The sequence below is a fragment of the Phaenicophaeus curvirostris genome, chromosome 2 (assembly GCF_032191515.1).
Source record: "Phaenicophaeus curvirostris isolate KB17595 chromosome 2, BPBGC_Pcur_1.0, whole genome shotgun sequence".
NCBI classification, from domain to species: Eukaryota; Metazoa; Chordata; class Aves; order Cuculiformes; family Cuculidae; genus Phaenicophaeus; species Phaenicophaeus curvirostris.
Window position 1 is genome coordinate 124,896,605 of NC_091393.1, and position 15,411 is coordinate 124,912,015.

Here is a 15,411-nt window from a genome sequence, read left to right on the forward strand (position 1 = left end):
ATTAAAAGCTGTAAGTATTGCTCACGCTCATCAGAGCACTCAAGCCTGCTTATTGCTCATAATGCACGTCTGCAGGACATCGGATAAGCTGTGTGCTTTCCCGAGTTGGAACTGTCATCTTTGTGCTACTGGTAAATTACTTTACTTGTAGAGTTACAGTCAAAATATTCAGAGGAAACATTTTGAATCTCTCAATTCACTCCTTTTATGATGCTGATGAAACAGCTGTATCTCAGACTCCTCAGAAATCATAGAATCATAGAATCATAGAATAACCAGGTTGGAAGAGACCCGCCGGATCATCGAGTCCAACCATATATATAACCAAATACTGAGGAGTAAAATGTTTTTAAGGCAAAGCTTGGAATTTAAAGACTATGGCCGAGATTCTTGTTGAGTAAAAGTCATGGAATCATGGAATGATTTGGGTTGGATGAGGCATCAAAACCCGTCCAGTTCCACCTCTACCATGGGCAGGGACACCTCCCACTGGACCAGGGGCTCCAAGCCCATCCAACCTGGCCTTGAACCCCTCCAGGGATGGGGCAGCCACAGCTTCCCTGGGAAACCTGGGCCAGGGCCTCATCACCCTCAGCGTGAAGAATTTCTTCATAATGTCTAATCCAAATCTTCCCCCTTCCAATTTAAAGCAATTCCCTCTCATCCTATCCCTCCAGGCCCTTGTAAAAGTCCCTCCCCAGCTTTCTTGTAGCCCCTTCAGGTACTGGAAGCTGCTGTCAACCAAGACCCTCAGGTCCTTCTCTGCCCCAGGTACGGTGTGACTGAGCTCTGCTCTGTGAGTCACTCATTACAGCTTAACCTACTGCCTTTGACGTTCTTCCTCTGTCCACAATCTCAGTAGTATCATTTACTATTTTAAGCTTGTTTACAGAAATGGAATAATACACAGATGAAAAAGGATGATTACAAGGGTGTTTTCAGGCACTAAACCTGAGGCTTGAAGTTCCTTTTTCTGAAAAAAAATAAACCAAAGTGTGTTTTACTGCCTGAAAACCTGGCAAGTGGTCCCTGCTTACCGTGAGCTGAAATCAAGCACCGCTTTGTTAAAAGCCAGTGTCATCACAATGATCTGGTTGTTCCTTAAAATAGTCAGAAGACCTGAATCAGCAGGAGATGGTTCTGTCCTTTGGGTATTAATGAACATATTCAGCTTTGCTAAATTTTCCTTAGAGGCTCTGCCCTTGCAGCCTGGCTCGGAGGTGCTGTGGACGTGCACAGTTTGCACGTGTGGGTCTGCAGGGACAAAGTGGGCAATGAGTTCTCTCTGTGCCCACGAGCCAGGACAAATCCAAGTGACAGAACACTGCAGAAGTTGTGGTCTCAGTAGCATCTTCCCTGAGCTACCACACCTCCAAGCACCGATCTCCACATCAAACCACAGAATCATTAAGGTTGGAAAAGACCTCTATGCTCATCCAGTCCAGCCGTCGGCCCAACACCCCCATGCCCTTGAACCGTGTCCCAAAGTGCCACATATACACATATTTTGAATAGCTCCAGGGATGGGGACTCCACCACTGTCCTGGACACATGATAAAATACCTTGATACCTCTACACAATGACAGGTCGGCACTGGCATCTTTGTGAAGGAGTTGAAGCTGGGCAAACGGTGGGAACTGGGACTGTCCCACCTGCTGGACTTTTAAGCATCTCACAACCTGAGAGCGTGCTGTGCCACAGAACATCTCAGTGGATGTTTGTCTGAAGGGGACATCTCTAGCACAGACTATTTCTGCAGAGAGACTTACATAATGAATCCACAGCACAGCAGGCTTCTTCCAGAGCTGGCACTGGAGCAGACCAAGGGCAGAATTTACCCACAGGTCCTGTTTCTTCTGTTCTTTGCCTTTTAACTTCCCTTTACTCTTCCCATTCTCCTTGGGAATTTGACTATTTTCACCTTTTTTTTCACCTTTCACCTTTTTCCCCCTTCCCAGCTGAGCTGTAAACCCAGCTTACACTTTCCTTCAGGATTTTCATGTATCTGGTCTGCTAAATATCTAAAAAGCTTAAAGCTGGAGTGAACATCTCAAAAGTAGCACAGACAGATCAGTGCTTTGGTGGGACATAATGCCTGGATGGACTGGCTATCTCTTTCGGAGCCCTGTCAGAGCTGAGAGAGCAGGAGGAAGAGGCAGAGACTGATGTGGAAGAACGACACTCTTCAGAGATGGTTCTCCACCATGACCAATAGCGTTGTGGCCTGGATCAGAAGCAGCGTGGCGAGCAGGACCAGGGAAGTGATTGTGCCCCTGGACTCAGCCCTGGTGAAGCCACATCTTGAATCCTGGGTTCAGTTTTGGGCCCCTCAAGAAAGACATTGAGGACCTGGAGTGCGCCCAGAGAAGAGCAATGAAGCTGAGGAAGGTGTTGGAGAATAAGGTTTATGAGGAGCGGCTGAGGGACCTGGAGGTGTTAAACCTGGAGAAGAGGAGAATGGGGAGTGAGTGAATGTGGAGAACTCATCCCTATCTGCAATTGCCTGAAAGGAGGTTGTAGTGAGGTGGGTGCTGGTCTCCTCGCCCAAGTGACGGGTGATGGGATGAGAGGGAACGGCCTCAAGCTGCACCAGGACAGGTTCAGATTGGACATCAGGAAAAAATTCTCCACTCAAAGGGTTCTCAAGCACTGGCAGAGGCTGCCCAGGGAGGTGGTGGAGTCCCCATCCCCAGAAGGGTTTAAAAGATGGGTAGATGAGATGCTTAGGGATACGATTTAGTAGTAGATAGGTACAGTAGGACTTGATGGTCTCAGAGGTCTTTTCCAACTGAATGATTCTACAATTCTATGACCCAGTGATGGTCTCAAAGGTCTTTTCCAACTGAATGATTCTACAATTCTATGACCAAGTGCTGTGGAAACTATGACTGCCCAGGAATATTTGTGTCACGATGACTGTTTCCATTTTGCCATCTCCAGCGTTCACCTTGCACAAGGGCTGGCAGCAGGCAGGCTCTGGCACCATCGAGGGGCCAGCTGTCAATCACCGGTGTATTTCTAGAAGATCGGTGTCATGACATATAAAAATAATAATGTATAGGCATAAACCCACATAATGGGCCTAAACAAAATGTGTCTTAGCAGAAGTGTTGTAAAGGGCAGTGTGTACACGTCTGTATTTCTATACCCAATTCAGGCAAAAAATACAGTCTCAGTTGCTATTGAACTGCTGATTTTCTATTAATTGCACGTGTACGTGGTGTCGTGTGCTGAGTAGTAACTCACCATTCACGCTCCTCTGCTTCCAGTGATATCTCAATTATGCCTTCAGCAGCCACCTAGAAGTGTCAGAAAAATGAATGAAGATTTCTGAAAGATAAGAAAATTACAAGAAAGCCTTAGGTCCGCGGATCACTCTTTAAGAGAATGAAACATAAATATTTTTTGGTGATCTCTCAATATAAAGAAAACTCCTTAATCTGATGTATTTGAAAGCATTTCTGTGTCAATGTCTGTAGTTATAAGGAGTAACAAATGGTATCATTCTTCACGCTGAGGGTGGGGAGGCCCTGGCCCAGGTTGCCCAGGGAAGCTGCTGCCCCATCCCTGGAGGGGTTCAAGGCCAGGTTGGATGGGGCTTGGAGCCCCTGATCCGGTGGGAGGTGTCCCTGCCCATGGCAGGGGTGGGACTGGATGGGCTTTGGGGTCCCTTCCAACCCAAACCATTCTGTGATTCTATGAGCCTGTCAGTCATGGAGCAGATTCCTTCTTCGGGGGTTTGGAGATGCAGAGAAGCACCTGCTTCAGGTGTGCACAGGGATGCAGGTTCTCTCCAGATGTGTTATGTGGGGGTCAGGCAAGTGGGGAGAACCTGTGGCACCACTCAGGGAACCTCTGAACTCACAGTCTTGCACTGGAACAGCACCTGCCCTCTGTTGCTCCCTAAACCCTCTCTCTAATATATCCACGTTGTTCCTGAGCATCTTTAGGGGCAGAAAAAAGTCAGACAGGAGTCTTGTGTCATTTATAGCAATAAAAACAGGAACAAAGAGTCTTCACCCTTCCCATCCACTTCCAAGAGTGAGAGTTGCCTGGAAAAAAAAGCGGGTTTGATTTGACATTGCAAAATTTCCATATCTAACATAAAGTCCCACAAAAAAAGAGCTTTATCATCTTTCAGCTAACCCTTAGTTTTGAAGACAACAAAAATACCATGTCCCAATTTCTGGCTGCAGAGTATTTTTAACCAAGAGATGTTTTTTTTTAACCTAGATGCATGATAGATCAAGGGGAAAAACAGGTTTCATTGAGTTTTAAAACAATCTTGTTTTCAAGAGAGAGGAGGAGGAGGAAAGCACTTATTGTTTTGTGACAAATCCCATCCTTAAAGTACATTTCTTTCAAATATGAAATATTATGGCCTGATTTAAATTCTCCCATTCAAAAGAGGATGCTGAAAGTGAGGAGATTTTCATTCTGTGAAGTAGTGAAGGTGACTTTTTCACCTGTGGGCTGCCTGCTTCTTCTCAGCTCCCGTCTCTGTGCAAAATGAAGACAGCCCTGTGTGAATCGCAGACCGTGTGCGTCCCTGCATCCAAAGCTGCAAGCATCCCACGCGCCGAAGCAGGGGAACGAAAAGCTGCAGCGGGAGGATGTAAAGGAACCTGATTTCCTTGTTTCTTTAAAGGCTCGGTGTCCTTTTCCCAGCGATCTTCTCTCTGCAGAGTCGGAGACTGCTCGTTTCACAGCTGGTTCACCAAGAGCCCGTTGACGCTACCTCGTGATCCCAAAAGCCGTCTTGGATGTGTCATCACCATTCAGCAGCGTGGCTGGCAATGTCAGCTCGAATTCCTCAAGAACAAACTCTGGTTTGCTCCACATGTTAACAAGTAAAAGCGCTCGGTTTCTGGGATTTACCCAATCAAAATATGGGCAGCTAAAACATCTGGCTCATCAAAATGACCGTAAATTTAGAGAGGAATGAAAAAGATGCCAAAGAAAAGCTAGGAAATGAGCTCAGTTTACCCACAACAGAAGTTCAGTGTCTAAACACACTGCCTTACCTTCCCGAGGCACTGATTTCTCTCTGATTTTAGATTGAAATTCTCTGGGAAGGAAACTTCACGTATGCGAGGAAGAACCGAGCATCCTGATGGTATTTAGCAAGTGATCCTCACCACCTCTCCTGCTATTTCTTAGATTTGTCATGAGAATTATTAGAAGTGACTTGCCCATTGTGACCCAAATGGAAATAAAAGAAAAACTGCAATGAGCCATAGCTATGTGACCTCAAGCCAAACACTTCAAACCCATCTGCCTAAATATAGACACCTAAATAAATGGCCTGATTTTCAGAAGCGCTCTGCAAATCTGAGAATTGTAGGTGCTCTGAAAAATCAAGATGTTCATTTAGTGACTGAGCTTCTGAATGTATTATTTAGTCTGGTCTAGAATGTAAACAACTAAGAAAAAGGTACCACAAACACTAATTTTACATGTGATAATTAGGAAACCACAGAGTGCAATCAACTGCAAGGCACAATTTACTCCTACAAAGTGAATAGTGTGGTAATTATTGCTTATTAATTATTGAGAAGTAAAATTTGGGAGCCCTAGCTCTAAAGCAGTGCTAGACAGGGTTGATGGAGAAGTCCATTGTACTAGATTTCTTTGCCTTTTCACAGAATCGTGGAATGGTTCACCCCCATGTGAAGGAAATTCTCCTTTTCTGCAGCAATTTGTCATTGGTGAAGTTATTAATCTCGCACTCAGAACTGTGCAAAATGCTATGTAGATAAATGGTAGGGAAAAAAAAAAGTCCTTTTTTTTTCTGTCCTTTGCACATTTTTATTTAAACATCTGCAATACGTTGTATTTAAGCTGCTCTGCAGTCGCTGTGCACAGACAGGATGGAATTGAGGAGGTGTCAAGGCAATGTTGTCTCACTGTGCTGAGTGACTGGGTGATAAAACAGCAGACAAAATTCAGTGGTGATAAGTGCAAAATAAAGTACATGGGAAAAAATAACCCGAACTACACACACAGACGCTGCCTCGAGCTCTCAATTTTGCTGCAAGAGATGCTGTGGTTGAAGGGTGGAGATGTTCGTGTGGGGCTAGGAAGTAGTCAGAAAGGGGAGCTGGATGTTAAGAATTAGTAGCACACCCCTCAGATGACATGGGGACCTCCAAAGTCATAGGACTCCTGTGCTCAGAGTTCCTCTGCCACAAAGCTCTTACCTATTCCATGTCCAGCAAAATTCACCACTCGTTTCAGTAGAATCAAGATTTTAAAGAAAGCAATATTTTCATAGAATCATAGAATAACCAGGTTGGAAGAGACCCACCGGATCATCGAGTCCAACCATTCCTATCAATCACTAACCCATGTCCCTCAGCACCTCATCCACCCGTGCCTTAAACCCCTCCAGGGAAGGTGACTCAACCCCCTCCCTGGGCAGCCTCTGCCAGGGACCAATGACCCTTTCCTAGTGTCCAGCCTGAACCTCCCCAGTGGAGCTTGAGGCCATTCCCTCTTGTCCTGTCCCCTGTCACTTGGGAGAAGAGGCCAGCACCCTCCTCTCCAGTGACATTAGAAAGGATAGAAAGGATGATGATAAAGTTTCAGACTGGAAATAGAGAAAACCACATCAGCTTGAAAGAGTGATAGAATCATAGAATCATTAAGGTTGGAAAAGAACTCTAAGATCATCAAGTCCAACCACCAGCCCAGCACCATCGTGCCTACTGAATCATGTCCCCAAGTGTCACGTCTACACATTATTTGAACACAGCAGAGACGACAACTCTACCACTGCCCTGGGCAGCCTCTGCAAGTGCTTCACCACTCTCTCAGTAAAGAATTTTTTTCTAATATCCAGTCTAAACCTCCCCTGGCACCACTTGAGGCCCTTTCCTCTTGTCCTATTGGTTGCTGCTTGGGAGAAGAGCCCAGCAGCCACCTCGCTCCATCCTTTCAGGACATCTGAAGGGAAATCCAATCAGAGCCTGGGAAACAATGACGGTGAGATCGGCAAAAAAGAAATTTCACTTACTGCCTGTGTAACAAAGGCTCATTTAACAAAACAACCAGGAAGAAGAACAAAAATTGGTTTTACACAGTGAAGAATTATCACAGCGTGGCGCAATGTAGAAAGCAAAACCACAAACGGGCTCGAAAAGAGTTAAGATGAAGTCCTAGAGAACAGGATCACTGGGGTAGCTGCTCAGTGTAGTAGGTGGAGACAACCCTGAGTTCCAGAAGTCTCTACCTCACTGGTTGCTCGGAAATTATAAGGTAAATAGGAGAAGAATACGTGGTCTATTTTTACACTGTTTTACTAAGCATCCAGCCTTGGCTGCTGGAGATGAGATACAGAGCTAGGTGGATCCAACTGTGTTTTTATATTCTAAAAAAGTAACAGAAACACTCAAGGGTACGCGAATGCTGACAGAGTCAACATTAATTTTACTCACTTTATCCATCCTAATCTCCAGACTCAGCCATTTGCAAGGACTCATAATCCATATCTAGCCAAAGTATCTGGGATTATGCAGTGAGTATAAATCACAGAATCACAGAACCATAGAATGGTTTGGGTTGGAAGGGACCTCAAAGCCCATCCAGTCCCACCCCTGCCATGGGCAGGGACACCTCCCACTGGATCAGGGGCTCCAAGCCCCATCCAACCTGGCCTGGAACACCTCCAGGGATGGGGCAGCCACAGCTTCCCTGGGCAACCTGGGTCAGAACCACCCTCAGTGTGAGGAATTTCTTCCTAATATCTGATATAAGTCTTCCCCCTTCCAATTTAAAGCCATTCTCCCTCATCCTATCACTCCAGGCCCTTGTAAAAAAGTCCCTCCCCAGCTTTCCTGGAGCCCCTTTCAGTACTGGAAGTTGCTCTAAGGTCTCCTTGGAGCCTTCTCTTCTCCAGGCTGAACACCCAGAAGAAGAAGGGGTCACTTCTTGAGAATCTACAGATTTTGATTACTCGTTTCTCCTGAAAAGCTCCTGCAAACACAGGAGCGAGGCCGTGTTTTTATTTTGATGGTCGGAAATCAGAAGAATTTAAGGGTTACAGTGCTTTATTCGTGTTGGAATTCACTGTAGTTGCTTCAGTCCATTTGAGAGGCCACTTTTGCTTACAGATGAAACCTGTAGATAAGAAGCAGCTGCAGAGTGAAGATAAGGAGCCGCTCGGGATTTGGATGAGATGGGCTAAGCCTGTGCTCTGAGCTATCAGGAACAAACTCCCACTCAGTGCTGTGGGAGCAGAGCCACAGCATTGCTCGCAGATCTTGCAAGCAGCAGCTGTTTTATCACCTCCCTTAGTATCCTGTCCAGAATTTCAGGTTCCTCCAGATTCCGGCACTCCACAGCCACTTGGGTTGTGGGAAGATGCCCACAGTGCGCAGGAAGCACCGAGGCCTCCACAGCGCGTGTGAGTAGCACCGTGGGTAAACAGTGAGACTCCAAGCAGTCTCCTCACCCCCATCCCACCCCTCCTTACTCCTATCAAATTCTTCCTCGTCCCTATCTCACCCTTCTTACCCCCATCCCACTTCTTGACTCCATTCCATCTGTCCTCAGCCCCCATCCCATTCCTCCTCACTGCATTCCATTCCTCCTCACTCCATCCCATCTTTCCTTGACCTCATCCCACTCCTCCTTGCTCCATCCCAGCCCTCCTGGACCACATTCCATCCTTTCTCACCTGCATCAAATTGTTCCTCACCTCATCCCACCTCTCCTCAACCCCATCCCACCATTCCTAGACCTCATTCCACCTCTCAACCCCATCACATTGTTCCTTACTCCATCCCACCTCTCCTCAACCCCATCCCACCATTCCTAGACCTCATTCCACCTCTCCTCAACCCCATCACATTGTTCCTCACCTCATCCCACCTTTCCTCAACCCCATCCCACCATTCCTAGACCTCATTCCACCTCTCCTCAACCCCATCACATTGTTCCTCACCTCATCCCACCTCTCCTCAACCCCATCCCACCATTCCTAGACCTTATTCAACCTCTCCTTGGCCACATCCCACCCCTCCCTGAACATACCCCATCGCTCCTCACCCCATCCCAACCCTCCTTACCCCCATCCCATCCTTCCTCGACCCCACTACATCTCTCCTTGGCCCCATCCCATGCTTCCTTGATCCCGTATCATCCCTCCTTACCCACATCCCACTTCTCAACCCCATTCCATCTCTCCTCAACCCCATCTCCCTCCTCCTCTCTCCATCCCACCCCTCCTGGACCACATCCCACCCTTCCTCAACCCTGTCCTACCCCTCCCCACCCCATCCCATCTCTTCTGGACCACAACCTATCTTTCCTAGACTTCATCCCACCCCTCCTCACCCCACCCCACCCCTCCTCACCCCCATCCCATCCTTCTTTGACCCCACTGCACCTCTCCTTGACCCCATCCCAAGCTTCCTTGATCCCGTATCACCCTTCCTTACCCCCATCCCACCCCTCCTGGACCACATCCCATACCTCCTCGACTCCTCCCACCCCTCCCCACCCCACCTCCCCCGTTCTTACCCCCATCCCACCCCTGCTGGATCCCATCCCATCCTTTCTCATCCCACCCCATCCTTCTCCAACGCCGCCCCCCCCGCGCCCCATAGCGGATCCCTGGAGCGAGGCGAGGGGGCGTGGCCTGAGCGCAGGGGGCGTGGCCTGAGCGCAGGGGGCGTGGCCACGGCGCTCCCCCGCCTCCCATTGGCCGCCGCCGCCGCCCCTCGGCGCGGGCTCCGCGCTGATTGGCCCGCGCTGCCCGGCTGGTCCCGCCCCCTCCCGGCGCGGCGCGGGGCGAGCGCGGGCGGCGCGGGGCGAGCGGCGGAGCCGGCGCGGCTGCAGGTACGGGCGGCATCGGGGTCCTCCCCGCGGGGGCGACACCCGCCCCGGGCTCCCACCGGCCCCGCGGAACGGTGCCCGCCGGGCTGCGGGGCCGCGCTGGGGCGTCGCGTCCCTCCTCACCCCCGTCCCGTCCTTCTCCGACCCCGTCCTATCCCTCCCTCGTCCCCCTCGCATCCTCCCTCGTCCCCCTCGCATCCTTCCTTGTCCCCCTCGCCTCCTTCCTCGCCCCCATCCCATCCCATCCCATCCCATCCCACCTTTCCTCGCTCCCGTCCTTCCTCGCCCCCAACCCATCTCATCCTTTCTCACCCCGTCCTCCCTCAGCCCCGTCCCATCCCATCCCTCCTCTCCGAGCCCCCATCCCTCCTCTCCGAGCCCCCATCCCTCCTCTCCGAGCCCCCATCCCTCCTCTCCGAGCCCCCATCCCTCCTCTCCGAGCCCCCATCCCTCTCCCCGAGCCCCCATCCCTTCTCCCCGAGCCCCCATCCCTTCTCCCCGAGCCCCCATCCCTCCTCCCCGAGCCCCCATCCCTCCTCCCCGAGCCCCCATCCCTCTCCCCTCGCCCCCATCCCTTCTCCCCTCGCCCCCATCCCTTCTCCCCTCGCCCCCATCCCTTCTCCCCTCGCCCCATCCCTTCTCCCCTCGCCCCATCCCTTCTCCCCTCGCCCCATCCCTTCTCTCCGAGCCCCATCCCTTCTCTCCTCAGCACCCCCCCAAGCCCCTGCTGGGTTGGAGGGGAGTGGGGTTGGCAAGGGAGCATCCCCGGCTGTGGGGCAGGGGAGGGAGCATCCCTGCAGGTGGAGGAGAGGAAGGAGCATCCCTGCAGGTGGAGGAGAGGAAGGAGCATCCCTGCAGGTGGAGGAGAGGAAGGAGCATCCCTGCAGGTGGAGGAGAGGAAGGAGCATCCCTGCAGGTGGAGGAGAGGAAGGAGCATCCCTGCAGGTGGAGGAGAGGAAGGAGCATCCCTGTAGCCGGAGGAGAGGAAGGGGCAGGTGAGGGAGCATCCCAGACAAGCGAGGAGCTGCGGGAGCATCCCTGCTGTGGGGCCGGGGAGGAGGCGAGGGAGCATCCCACGGATGGGGCAGGATGAGGAGGTGGCACAGGGCTTTTTCAGCCCTGCGGGTAGCCGTGTGTGTCGTTTGCGGACCCGTCCCAGCTGCCCTCACACCTTAAGGCTGGTGTGCAGGAGGGCAGCGAAGCCGCATCCCCGAGGGAGACCTGTGGGCAGCTCTGAAGTTACCTGCGTGTCCCGCGCCGCTGTTCCTCGGAGCTTGTACAGCAGGTAGCTCCTCAAAGTTGTTGGTTTGGTTTGTACCCCCTTTCTTAGATTCTCTCATATGCCGTTAAAAATACTTTTGGTTCCATTTCTACTTGTTTCTAAAAAGGAAAGGTATGATTTCTTTCTGCTGTTTAAGCCATCAGACAAATGAAACCTGTAGTTTAATTCTGTTTTATGCTTTATGTGAGCTTCTGAGTTAGGCTTTACAATTCTGGACTTAGAAATTGGTTTGCTCTTTGTGTTGTTTACACAATAGGGATGTCTGCTCTGTCCAAAAGGAAAACTCCTTTTCTGTGGAAATGCAGAATTACTGTAAAGAAACTCTACTATGTTTATTCTTGTGGTAAAGCTAAATTGTATGGTTACACATCATTCCTGAGCAGGTGGAAATCTTGAGTACAGTGAAGATATAAAACCATCAGGAAAACTACAAATGCATCACAGTAAACAAGAACAGAAGATTTTATGTAGATAGAATCACAGAATGGTTTGAGTATGAAAAGGACCTCAAAGCCCATCCAGTTCCACCCCTGCCATGGGCAGGGACACCTCCCACTGGATCAGGGGCTCCAAGCCCCATCCAGCCTGGCCTTGAACCCCTCCAGGGATGGGGCAGCCACAGCTTCCCTGGGCAACCTGGGTCAGAGCCACCCTCAGTGTGAGGAATTTCTTCCTAATGTCTAATCTAAATCTCCCCCCTTCCAATTTAAAGCCATTCCCTGTGGCCCCATCACTCCAGGCCCTTGTAAAAAGTCCCTCCCCAGTTTTTCTGGAGCCCTTCAGGCACTGGAAGCTGATCTAAGGTCTCCTCGGAGCCTTCTCTTCTCCAGGCTGAACATCCCCAACCTTCTCAGCCTGTCCTCAGAGCAGAGATTTTCCAGCCCTTGGATCACCTCTGTAGCCTCCTCTGGACCCACTCCAACGGTTCCATCTCCTTCTTATGTTGAGGATTCCAGAACTGGACACAGGGCCCCAGGTGGGGTCTCCCCAGAGGGGAGCAGAGGGGCAGAATCCCCTCCCTCTCTGCTGGCTGCGCTGCTTTGGATGCAGCCCAGGGCACGTTTGTCCTTCTGGGCTGCAAGTGCATGTTGCCGGCTTATGTCGAGCTGATCAGCTTTGTTAACTTTGTTATCTTTCATTTTTAACTTCAGGCACTGTCCCTTTCTTTTAAAACTTCTGAGGAGCTCTCAGCTAGGTGATCTAATTGTCCTCTTCTAAGTGTTGTAGTGCATGTTCCGATTCAGCAGCCTGATTTGTCACTGCTTGCATTGAAAATGTTTGTCATTAATTTGATGTCCCAAATGTGTTTTAACTTATAATTTACTTGTGTGTACCAGTAGAAAATGCTTTTCAAGGAAACTTGGAGACTTTATTCCATGTCACTGTGGTGTTTGAGTGTCTTCTGGGTGGCGAACGCCGTGAACAGCTCCCGTTACTTGTGGTTCTGACATGTGGTTTCTTCCTTTTTTCCCCCTCCCAACAGGGAAAGGGAAAGTAGGTCTTGGTAAGAATTGAGGAGCAGTTATGAATCTTATGTGATAAGCTACGGGGCTATTAAACGAGCGTTCCAGTGACCCCTGCGTGAGGCGACAGGTCTGGCTGAAGGCCAGCAGCGTGGTAATGCTGCGTCCCCTTATAAAACTGGCCGGCTTTAAATAGAGTAGCAAAGAGGCCAAGTGAAGGTAATTGGAAAGCTTGTTCTGGTTTCTTTGGATTTGGGAAGGTTTTTTTGTTCTTTAAATACCTTGATGTTACCATGGTGACTCTAGTGGTTGATTAATCATAGCCCAACTTTTTGACCTTAAGAGTAGCGCAGGAAACCTTCATGGAATCATAGGATAGTTTGGGTTGGAAGGGACCTTAAAGATCATCCGGTTCCAACCCCTCTGTGATGGGCAGGGACACCTCCCACTGGATCAGGCTGCCCAAAGCCCCATCCAACCTGGCCTTGAACACCTCCAGGGATGGGGACACCTCCAGGGATGGGGACACCTCCAGGGATATTGATTGCTCAAGACATCACCTTCCTATTGTAGAACAGAGCTGGCCTCTTGGCTTTGTAGGGTTGAGCACCAGTGTCTGCTGGCTCATTTTCTCCAGCGCTGGAGGTGCAGATTGCTCAGCAAACCAATGCCAGCTGAGTGTTCCTTTGCTGGCCGTAGAATACATCCCTGGCATGGGAGGCACAGCTGAGCCTTCTAAGCAAAACACGGGTCTTGAACAGATTGAGCTGGCCAGCCCTGCTTTAGATGAATAAAAGCAAATAGTCCCTTTGGATGTTAAAAGCTTCTAAAAATAGTTACAAAGGCTCAGCTAAATTTAATACGGCTAAAATGTCAATGAAAGGGGATTTGTACCAGTTAGCATTAAAAAAAAAAAAGAAATAAAATCCTCTTTCTCCTATCTGCCACTTTGTAAGAGAAATAGTGGAAATTATTTTCGTGGTGCTAACCAAATTGGAGTTAAAAATCATAGAATCATAGAAGGGTTTGGGTTGGAAGGGACCTCACAGCCCATCCAGTCCCACCCCTGCCATGGGCAGGGACACCTCCCACTGGATCAGGGGCTCCAAGCCCCATCCCATCATTTTATTAATCCTGTCACATGAGGTCCTGCTCTGCCCTTTCTAATTAAGTAAGATGTCTTCATTTCAGTCCGTGGGAGCTTTCCATAGTGAAGAATTAGCACGATATAAAAGTAATACTGGTCTCCGGTGTTCATCTTGCAGAATGGAATGATATTTCAGGAGGCTGCTGTGAGCTGAACTTCCCTCTTACGCTCGTGCCTTCTGCCAAAGTCTCGAGGGTGGGCTCAGTCGACTTACAGGAGTTGCATCCTTAGGCTACAGAAATTGGTGACTCTGCTTTCATTAATTCAGTGGCTATTTTAAGTAAAAACTCATCGTTTCGATAAAATCTTACTTGGTGGGTTTGAATTATGGTAAAACTTGCAAGGTTTGGGTTGTTGTGCTTTTATTCAGTAGGAGGAGAGGTGAAACTTCTGTGCTTTTTCCTGACCATTCTAGAAAAACAACTTTTCTTGCTTTGTTTTTCCCCTGTATTTTCTTAATTCCTGTAGATCACGGTTTCCAGGTTTGCACTCAGGACTCAATAATATTTTTTAGTTTATAGCAATCGTATTTAAAACTTTTATTTGTGACCTTTTGTTTGCTTTATTCTATTTTTAGTCCTGTTGTTTGTCATGGCAAGCACTGTTTAATGAAGAAAAAAAAAAAAAAGTAAAGTTTCCTAGCAATTTCAAGAGATTTGTGCCTGTTTCTTGGTGTCCCTCAGGGAGTCTTTTAAAAAACTCTTAAGGCAGGAAAATGGTCACGAAGGAAATTCTTTAATAAAGCAGGGGATAATTCTATATGGTGCCGTGGCAGGGGGTGGGACTGGGTGGGGTTTAAGGTCCCTTCCAACCCAAACCATTCTATGATTCTATTGCTGTTTTTCACTTAATATCATTTTCTGCTTGTTTCTGTTGGTTTTAATTAGAGATGTACCATGTCTAACAATAGAATCATATGATGTTGGGGATTCCAGAACTGGACACAAGACTCAAGGTGGGGTCTCACAAGAGCAGAGGAGAGGGGGAGAATCTCCTCCAGGTCAAAAGACATGGAAGACAGTGACTTTAAGAGGATGTGGCCAATACCCAAGTCCCACTGAGCAAATCAGTCTGAAGAATTGACTGCAAAAAGGAACAGGCTTTCTTTATTAAGCGCTCTAGCAGAGCAAAACTCCTGCCACGTAATATAAGGATTTATTGATTTCTAGTGTCCGACAGACTGTTGAAGCTTACAGACTGTGTATTTTACAACCACCTGCTGTGGCATGTGCTCATTTCCTTATTGCAAACTACGATAGTTAAAAAAAACTGAACGTCATGGTTTTAACTTAAAATCCTGCTCTGTTTTGTTCCTTGTCTTAGTGGTTTGGATTAATTCCTAACTTGAAAGCCCCCTTTCCTATCTCCAGGGATGGGGTAGCCACAGCCTCCCTGGGCAGCCTGGGCCAGGGTCTCACCATTCTCAGCGTGAGGAATTTCTTCCTAACGTCTTCCTAATTATAGGCTTCATGAGTCATATTGCTGTACAGCATTTCATGGAATCATAGAATACCAGGTTGGAAGGGCCCTCAGGGGTCATCTGGTCCAACCTTGCTTGGCAAAAGCACAATCTAGACCTTAAAAGTGTGCAGTTAACCTCTGGGCAAGGTCCTCAATTCTCCTGACCTCACATTGTGTTTCAGACTAATGACCTCATTAGGCCCTTCCAAACTTAGTTGTT

At 48.8% G+C, this 15,411-nt stretch overlaps 1 protein-coding gene and 1 long non-coding RNA gene across 2 annotated transcripts in view; one reads left to right on the forward strand and one right to left on the reverse strand.

Annotated features, from left to right (window-relative positions):
- Positions 1-63: 63 nt before the first annotated feature.
- Positions 64-15,411, reverse strand: part of LOC138717322 (uncharacterized) — a 135,069-nt gene continuing 119,721 nt past the window's right edge. The window contains exons 2-3 of the long non-coding RNA XR_011336841.1: positions 333-462; positions 64-240 (exon numbers count right to left, since the gene is read on the reverse strand). This is a non-coding gene — a long non-coding RNA (uncharacterized lncRNA). The remainder of the gene's footprint in view (positions 241-332; positions 463-15,411) is intronic.
- Positions 9,833-15,411, forward strand: part of RCAN2 (regulator of calcineurin 2) — a 77,226-nt gene continuing 71,647 nt past the window's right edge. Inside the window, exon 1 of the mRNA XM_069850827.1 lies at positions 9,833-9,841. The gene's annotated coding sequence lies outside the window, so the exon portion shown is untranslated. The remainder of the gene's footprint in view (positions 9,842-15,411) is intronic.